The sequence below is a fragment of the Amblyomma maculatum genome, chromosome 1 (assembly GCF_055883805.1).
Source record: "Amblyomma maculatum isolate TAMU_Amacu chromosome 1, ASM5588380v1, whole genome shotgun sequence".
Taxonomy (NCBI): Eukaryota; Metazoa; Arthropoda; class Arachnida; order Ixodida; family Ixodidae; genus Amblyomma; species Amblyomma maculatum.
The window spans coordinates 45,136,397-45,144,698 of NC_139344.1; positions in this window are offsets into that span (position 1 = coordinate 45,136,397).

Sequence of the window (8,302 nt, forward strand, 5' to 3'; positions counted from 1 at the left end):
TTAGTGGGGATCGACCACATACGCCAGACGTTTCTTTAGGCACTGCGCTCATGTTATTCGTTGCAGTGCGGGCAGCGATAAGCGACATAGGTTCGAACATAGTGGAGCGCGGAAACGGGCAGCCTGCCAAAATATAACCAAGAAGCTTTTGCTCATGTAATCACCGTGACTGCTGCACAGCAGCCGGTTTTGAAACAGCACCATTTCCATCGCAAATTTTGCGTAATAGAAAAACTAGCATATCAATTGCTGCCGTGCTCTGCAGCGGTCGTGCCCTGCAGCGGTCGTGCAGTGCGCACGGCAGAAAGATATAGCCCCATCACACTTTTAGCGTTCATGTGCTAATTTTTCTTTCGGCATCGATTGTGTTCGCTTGCAGGTCTTCCACTCACTAACATGTTCATTTTAGTTATCGGCAGTGCTGTGTCAGCATTTTGTGGCACAGAGCCAGATTGCCAGGCGACGCAGTGCGGCCGTAATTCGAGTAACCATACTGTAAGGTACATTGACCACACCCATTGATAGTCTACTGTAGAGAGAGAGGTTGGACTTTTCGGTTTAATGAAAAGAAAAACGATTACAGTACGCCGAATTCATTTTTCGAAATCAGGTTGTTATCGACAAGGGTTACTATTGGACATGCATGTCGTGGCTAGTTCGATGACGACATTTTAGGAGGGTGGCGACACTTTATAAGGACGCCGCTTTTCTATCTCAATGTAGCCTTTGACTTGCTCCCCCCCCCCCCCCCCTCCCCCATATTAATACAAAAAAAAAAAAAAAGTAGGGGACACGCCGCCGCGCCTGGAAGAAGCGCCATGGCCTACAGAGGACGTGGGTAAAAGGCGACTCGTCGGTGCCGGTTTGCCGGTCACTAGGAGATTTAGAGTCGTTCAGAGTCATTTGACTTCTCCCAGTTGCGCGCTGCTCGCTCATCGGATACCCTAGACTCCACATGCATAATTCGAAGGGCCGAATCTGTCCTTTTTTCAGTGCACCTTCTTTCTTCGTGCTGTCACCGCCGAGCAGCTGGGGTATTGGTACCGTGAAAGAGCCAACATGTCGACGACTCTTTCGATCAATTGCGCATGGTAAAGATTTCGATTTTAAAAAGTTCACCTCTATATAATTTAGGTTCCGTACGGGAGCCAGAGTTAATTGCGCTAAGGGCACAGTGTTTCTCTCCAAGGAATCAAAGTTATGAGGGAAGGGCGCAACTGTATACATAGAAGCCTTTTTGATGCAACAGTCATAGATATTGTAAAACAGGTCACATAAAGGTAATTTATTTCCGAGCAGTTTTCGTAATCATTGAAACGGACTTCATTGAAAAAAGTACAGAAAATTTGTAAATTAGAGTTTGTGCACTTAAATATGCAGATTACTTGCAGTTTATTACCGGAGCTAACTAGTGGAACAGGCGTTAGGACCAAGTTGCGTTGAGATACCGGTGTAACAGGGTACATTCTCAGAGCATAAAGTAATCACAATATCAAAATTCATGAAATTTCTTCTAGGACAGTACGTTGGTCACATGTGGTCGCTCCCATTTATCGAGTGCCATTTATGGGACTAGAGTGCGTTGGCTCCAGTGGCCCTTGCCCGTCAATCCCAGTTATTTTATTTTATTCTGACCGCAGTGACAACACAGCTGGCGAATATTTTTTAGGTTAAGCTGATAATAGCTGTTAATACAGAAACCACATTAGTGCTGCGTTGCTTGTCCAATATGTAGATGTTGGACAAATGGGGCGCGGTTACTAGTAATTAAAGCGTCGTACTCAAAATGCCGAAAAAATACGGACCAATTACAGACGAATCCTGCTTTTTTCGGCTTACAGCACATCTGTCGTCGCCTAGTTGTGAGATTTCACTATAAAATTGAGAAATACGTTTTTGAGTGGAGCGACTTCTTCACGACGTTTCTCTCAACTACAGCCTGTCGAAGTCTCTTTGTTCCGAGAAATACGCTGTTGCAGTGGGGTGAGGCAGCTTCTTAGCCGTAAGTGGGATGCATATTGTCACGTAGTGGTGACAAGGCCGTTGACACCATAAGAAGACACAGGCTTGATGGTACTGAAATTAACTCTTTATTGGGCTGACTTGCACCCGCAAAAGAACTAAGCAACTCGGCGGCGGCGATAACAACAAACGTGCTCGTCGATCGTCGAACAAATAATGCCGATCACACTCGTCAACGCTCAATTTAAAGGCTGCTCAGAACAATCGAGATAACGTCGCAAACTGCTATTAGTACAACCTGGAACATTGTAGAAACATACGAAAGTGATTGGTATCTTCGATACAGATCTCGGCGCATCGTTCGCGACAATATGAAGATCCATCTGAACAAGTTACCAGCAAAACACCAGCGGTGTGGAGAAATGAAATTATCTGTTGTGAAAAGAAGTCACAAACGCTGTCTTCAAAATAAAAGTTGTCATAAAACTTAGTGCTATTGATACAAATGAAATATATAAGACCTCGCAAAGCGAAAGAACCGCATGCAACTAATCGATTTACGGCAAGCATCATGCGTGTGCCGAATTGTGCGGGGGAGTCCTCTTCTCTGCAATGTGGGAATGCTTAGAAATCACGTGGTCGCAAGCAACGCAGGAAGAGAAAACACAAATCTGGCTTTCGTAGGAAGCTTGAAAAGTACTTCTATCTACTGAGCCAAATGAGTGTCATTCTGTGGGAGGGACCCTATTACTTCGCTATAAGTATGGACTAATTGGCTCATAGCTAATTGTCGTAAATAACAGAGCAAATGAACGCGGAGAAGAGAAACATACAGCACAATGACTATCGAGTTCTCTTGTCCACGTTCTTTCGAGCTGTCCTTTTTCGAAAATTCTACTATGAAGTTCCAACTACTGAATCCAGATGACGCTACCAATCTGTCTAGACAACCGTACGCGAAAGTATTTCTAGGGAAGTGGGAGCGTTTGAAACTATGCCTTAATGACTTAGCGACTTTACTTCATCCATACTGACAGGGAAGTCTCTAAACATTCGGTCAGCGTACTGCAAGGAAATGTAGAAATAGTTTGCTGGTCGTCCAGTTATTAAGCTCTGTTTGTCCCATTTTGTATAGCAGAACCTGTGCACATGCGCGCGCTTGAATGTCGCCACACAAGCATAAAAGGAAATGAACGACTGAAGTGAATATTAGGCAATTTCATATTCACATCCACTCCAATAAGCATGTGCGGTCGTTTCTCTAGACTTATTAATTACTTAATTAAGCGAGGGAATGGCGCGAGAACAGGACAGGAAGACAAGATGCGACACGGACACCGGTTCTGTGTTCGTCGCTTCTTGTTTTCCTGTCCTGTTTTTAGCATCATTTCCTTGCTTAATTATGAATCAATCGGCCCAACAATCTTCCATTTGTTGATAATAGTTACGTTTTGATGGTATTGTTGGGATAAGTACTAGAGAGAGATGAGGATCTCTTGGTGGGTCAGAGCACGATGCTGATGGTAATTAATTGAGTGCCTGTTCAAATAAGAAAAATGGCAATAAAAACTATTATATTGATACGTGCATTAGAGCTAGAAGAAGAAGGAGCGAAATGGGATGAAGTAGAAGACGTTGAAGTGCTCGCCCGTTCCTGTTGCCCGTGTACCTGATTCAGCTCTCTCGGTGCCCTCGTTCAGCGGTTACAGTAATTCTTTAGTGTAACAACCGTTACAATATAACGGATAACGCCATTTGGGCCGGCTTCGCATGTGTTGAATGGGGAATTTCACATCTTTTAGCGCACACGGGATATCTTTGGATTAGCTTGTAGCGGACAATGTAAATGCAGTTACTGAAGTTGCAAAGGCGACTTTGCAAGGCTTATTGGTGCTGTACTAAATGCTGTTCTTGCAAAAACCAGCAGCTGGAGCGTGGTCCGTGCGTTACTGCGCAAGTGACAAACAGGCAATATTTCTATTCCGACATCTACCCTAGTCGAATACAATTTCGTCAGTATACTACGCTATAGTGCCCAAGATGGCGAGCATTTTTCGAAGGAATACATTTTGAAAATTCGAAACCTTTGAGGATGAATGTTAATTCATCGCTAAGCTTGGGGCCTAGTTAAACGATCGCAAGGTGCAAGTTGAGTGGAGTTGAGTTGTATGCTACAGGTGGGATTAGCCTTGCTTGTTCTGCGGGCAATTACTCCACCGTAGCGTCACTTATGTGTTAAAAGAAGTCCTAATATCTGTGAATTCTGCCCCACTATGCGCACAGTCACTTATAACAGTACATATTCAACTTCAACAGTCACCATCTATGCACACATTCACTTACAATATAACAAGGTCCACTCCAGAAGTAACCATCTATGCACAAATTCACTCACAGTATAACTAAGTCTACTCTAGAAGTCACCATCTACGCACACATTCACTCACAATAGAACATATTCACTCACAATAGAACATATTCCATTCCAGCTGTGAACATCTAAAGTCAAGGTCAGTGTCTTGTAGAAGTTGTAAAAGAAGGCATGGAGCCTCCCTTCTGCATGTCTGGTTTCCACTCGGGTAGACAATGCCCTGAAGTGCACTGTGAAGGGCTGCTGTCTTCTTGAAGGAAGCGAGCATCACGCACCTTTCCGCGTTGTACTCTGCATAGCACATAATATAATGTTCTATATCCTCGCTCACACCGCATATACAACATAGTGAAGACGATGCTATGCAAACTGCAAGTCTAAGCGGCTTAATTACGCGTACGAATAGCAGTGTCTTGCCAGTCAACTGACTTTGCATAGTCGTGTTCGTTATATACGTACCACTTGTCCACATGGTCCGTAATTGTCACTTGCTATACCTCTACTGTTTTAAAACATCGTTGACGTATTTCGCAAACAGTGAAATCGCCATAAAGTCGCTCACAGTTTTCGAGGCGCATTTTGTATGCGTGCAGAAATGTTCTGCTTTGAGAGTTGTCGCACTTGCACTCTGCGCGAGGAGGCTTCTCATGGGAAAAACAAGCTATGAAGATGTAATAGTGTTATACGAGCAAGATTTTATTGGTCGGAGGACTCGGAAAGTACGACGTCGTCCAAGCAACACATACATGCCTCCCATTTTAAACCGCGGAGTATTGTGTCCATGAATCGTCCGAAGGTAGCGGGTGCATTGCAGAGGCCGAATGGGATCACATTAAATTCGTAAAAGCCACCTGGTGTAATGAACGAAGTTTTCTCCTTGTCCGCGGGACGGACAGGCATTTGCCAATAGCCCGATCTGGGGTCAACGATGGAAAAGTAGGAGGCCGAAAAAAGACAGTCAATGGCGTCGTCTATACGGGGAAGGGGGTATGCGCCTTTCTTAGTGACTGCATTTAGACGACGGAAGTCAACGTAAAAACGCCGTGTGCCGTCCTTCCTGACAATAATCACGGGGGCAGCCCAAGGGCTCGACGACTCCTGGACAACACCCTTCGTTAACATCACCTTCAATTGTTCATTTATCACTCTTCGTACAGACGGGGACACTCGGTAGTGCTCTTGTCGAATCGGATGTGAGGAGCCAGTGTCGGTCTTGTGGAGGATACGTGAAGCAGAAATTAAATATGGGCTGCCTGGTTAGGAAAAGTCAAACAAGGAGGAGTGTCGCCCTAGAATGGCCAGCAGTGCACGGCGCTCTTTCGTTGAGAGCGAGGGGTCAATCATGCGAAGCAATCGCGATTCATTTTGGGTATCAGTCACTGTTTTCTCGGCGGCGTCGGGTCGGCACTGCGGCATGCAAATTACAAACCTGCGGGAAGAACGACATGTTCGGTGGAGCTATTCACTGCCCAGAGCGCAGTGCAGCCTTAAGCGACATATACATGACACGAGGAGTCGAGACATTTTTCTTGACGCAGGGGAGGTGCATCGGTTCTATAAGGTCACCTCAGACATGTCGAGAGTGGCGTCGCGGCAGTAAACCTTTACACATAAAGCCGAAGATGGAGGCACAACAATATCTTCGGAAAAACAAAACACACTCAACAATACACGAGTCTTTCATCAGACCAGGGCACGCTGCGAAGCTCACCAGTGTAGCAGTCGACATTGGCGCCACACATCTTCAAAACGTCGAGCCCAAGATGACGTCGTGCCGTGATCGGGCGTGCACTGCTATTTCTGCGCGGAACACTTCACCACCCAAAGAAAATTGAACAAATTTAACATTGCACATCTCAATAGCAAGCAATTTGGTTCGCCACTCGCACCACAAAATTGAACCCTTTAATCCCTCTGTAATACCCCTTTTCTTCCGAGGCGACGCTTAAAAGCAGAACTAATTACGGATATGGGGGCACCGGTATCGGCTAAAGCCATGACAGGCACACCATCAACTCAAATGTGGACTTTGTTCCGCAACAACATCAGCCTTTGCTGAGAGACCTGCTTTCGCGACGATAACAGGCTGCCAGATGTCACGACGGATAGGGTTCACTTTTCTCTTCGCTCTATTTTGATGAAGCCCACAGACTTTGCGATCATCCGAGCTTCTTCAACATGCATGAATGTTTCAGTACACCGGCATTTTTGCACTTGGTGGCCATAGAAATGTGCTCAGGAGCGAACTAGTGAGCTCATATGCACGGGAAAAAGTACTTCGACACCATTTAGAACCTACATAAACTTTGCCCAGACCGCGGCTTTAGCAAACGAGGTATAGTCGAGCTTGGAGCTAGACGTGTGCCTAATACGCGGTCCAAAGGTGGCATCTGAACCCGGTACCAACAATGAACGCCGACTTTACGGTGTTGCCCCGACGTAAAGCAGACTGTATTCATGGCTGGGAAAAAAAATGGAACAATTTCAATAGGACACTGATGGTTACAATACTCTGTAGCGTTAAATTCGAGTTCAGCTCCATATGTGGCAGAAACCCTGGCGCCTTTGTGGTCAGCGGCGTGAGCCTCTAAAGAAGCGTGCATCCGTACTGTCAAGGGCAGAGTCTCACAGTACTTCCGGTTGGCCAGCGTCAAGGTAAGGGTAAAACCAGACAGAATAAAATCGCAATTAAACACGCTACCTTCCGTTGGTTCTGCGGCAGAGTTTATTCGATCTGCGTTTTTGTACGTAAAAAGCGGTAGCTCGAATTCACCTTTTCTTTTTTTTTTTTCCCTCTTTTTCTTTTCGTTACTCTAGCGGGTGTTTATCAGCTAAATTTGAATGAGGGGGAGGAGGAGGGGCACTTAAGCTTAGTTTTTAAAAGCAGGATGCGATATAGTTTAGGGGTCCTTCAGGATGGCTAAGCTGTGGTTCAGCTAAATGTCCGAGACGTCAATGCTTCATTTGACCATGGAAGCTTGCCCGAGTCCGAGCGGAAGTTTATACTTTGCCACTTGCAATAGTGTGGACCCCGGGGCTCCCTATCCTGGGTAGGGTGCTCCGGGATAGGGATCTTAGTTTTAAGTGTGGGACGCGACAGCGTTGTGGGGGCCCCTCAGTATCCCAACAATGCCATTCACCAGACTATCTGAGTCGTCTGTGTTTACAACGACCATGGCAGGCTTCGCGAGGCCAAGCAGAATCTTGCGATGAAAAGGTGCCACTCAAATCAAGAACGGGTGCCAAGAGCAACGCTCTAAAAGCGCGCTCAAAATGTTATTTCTAATGCTAATACTGTACAATATAGTTTTTCAACTTTTGCCCCACAAACCATAGAAAGCACGGAGGCGCCAGGAATTGAGCTTGCAATCGGTGAATTAGAAATTGGGTGCACTGCAGATCTGACGCTATAAATGCCTAGCTTGAGGCAGACTACACTACGGAAAAGGCATATACAGCTCCTGTATTCCTTCCATTTTTTTATAATAAAGGAAGAACTGGTGATCTAATCAAAGCATGCATGGTGATTTTATTTTTATGCGCTTCTGTAACAATGCAGCTATGGTAGGCCTTAAAACATCACTACAATTGTTGCAGTAGTAATTTGATCCAGGGTCGAATGACACGTGTACACGACGCCGTATATTTCGCAACCTCTATTCGACATTGTTTTTTTCGTTTCTGCATATAATTCGCAATATTTACGTTATATCATCAAAATGCATGTTATATGAGCCGATATATTGGGGTCCATATTTTGGCTATGTCTTTGCTGTTGGGCCCGGCAACGGCGTGACGAAAGGATCGTAACCTTAACAAAAAAAGAAAAAGAAGTAAAAGTAGAGGGGTGGGGGGGGGGAGGGGGGAGGCAACACATCACTGCATGTCGTCGATCTGGCCTTCCTTGGTAGTCCTTACCAACTATGTTCCTGTTTGACATTAACTCAACGTCGATGTGAGGTTCAGCTG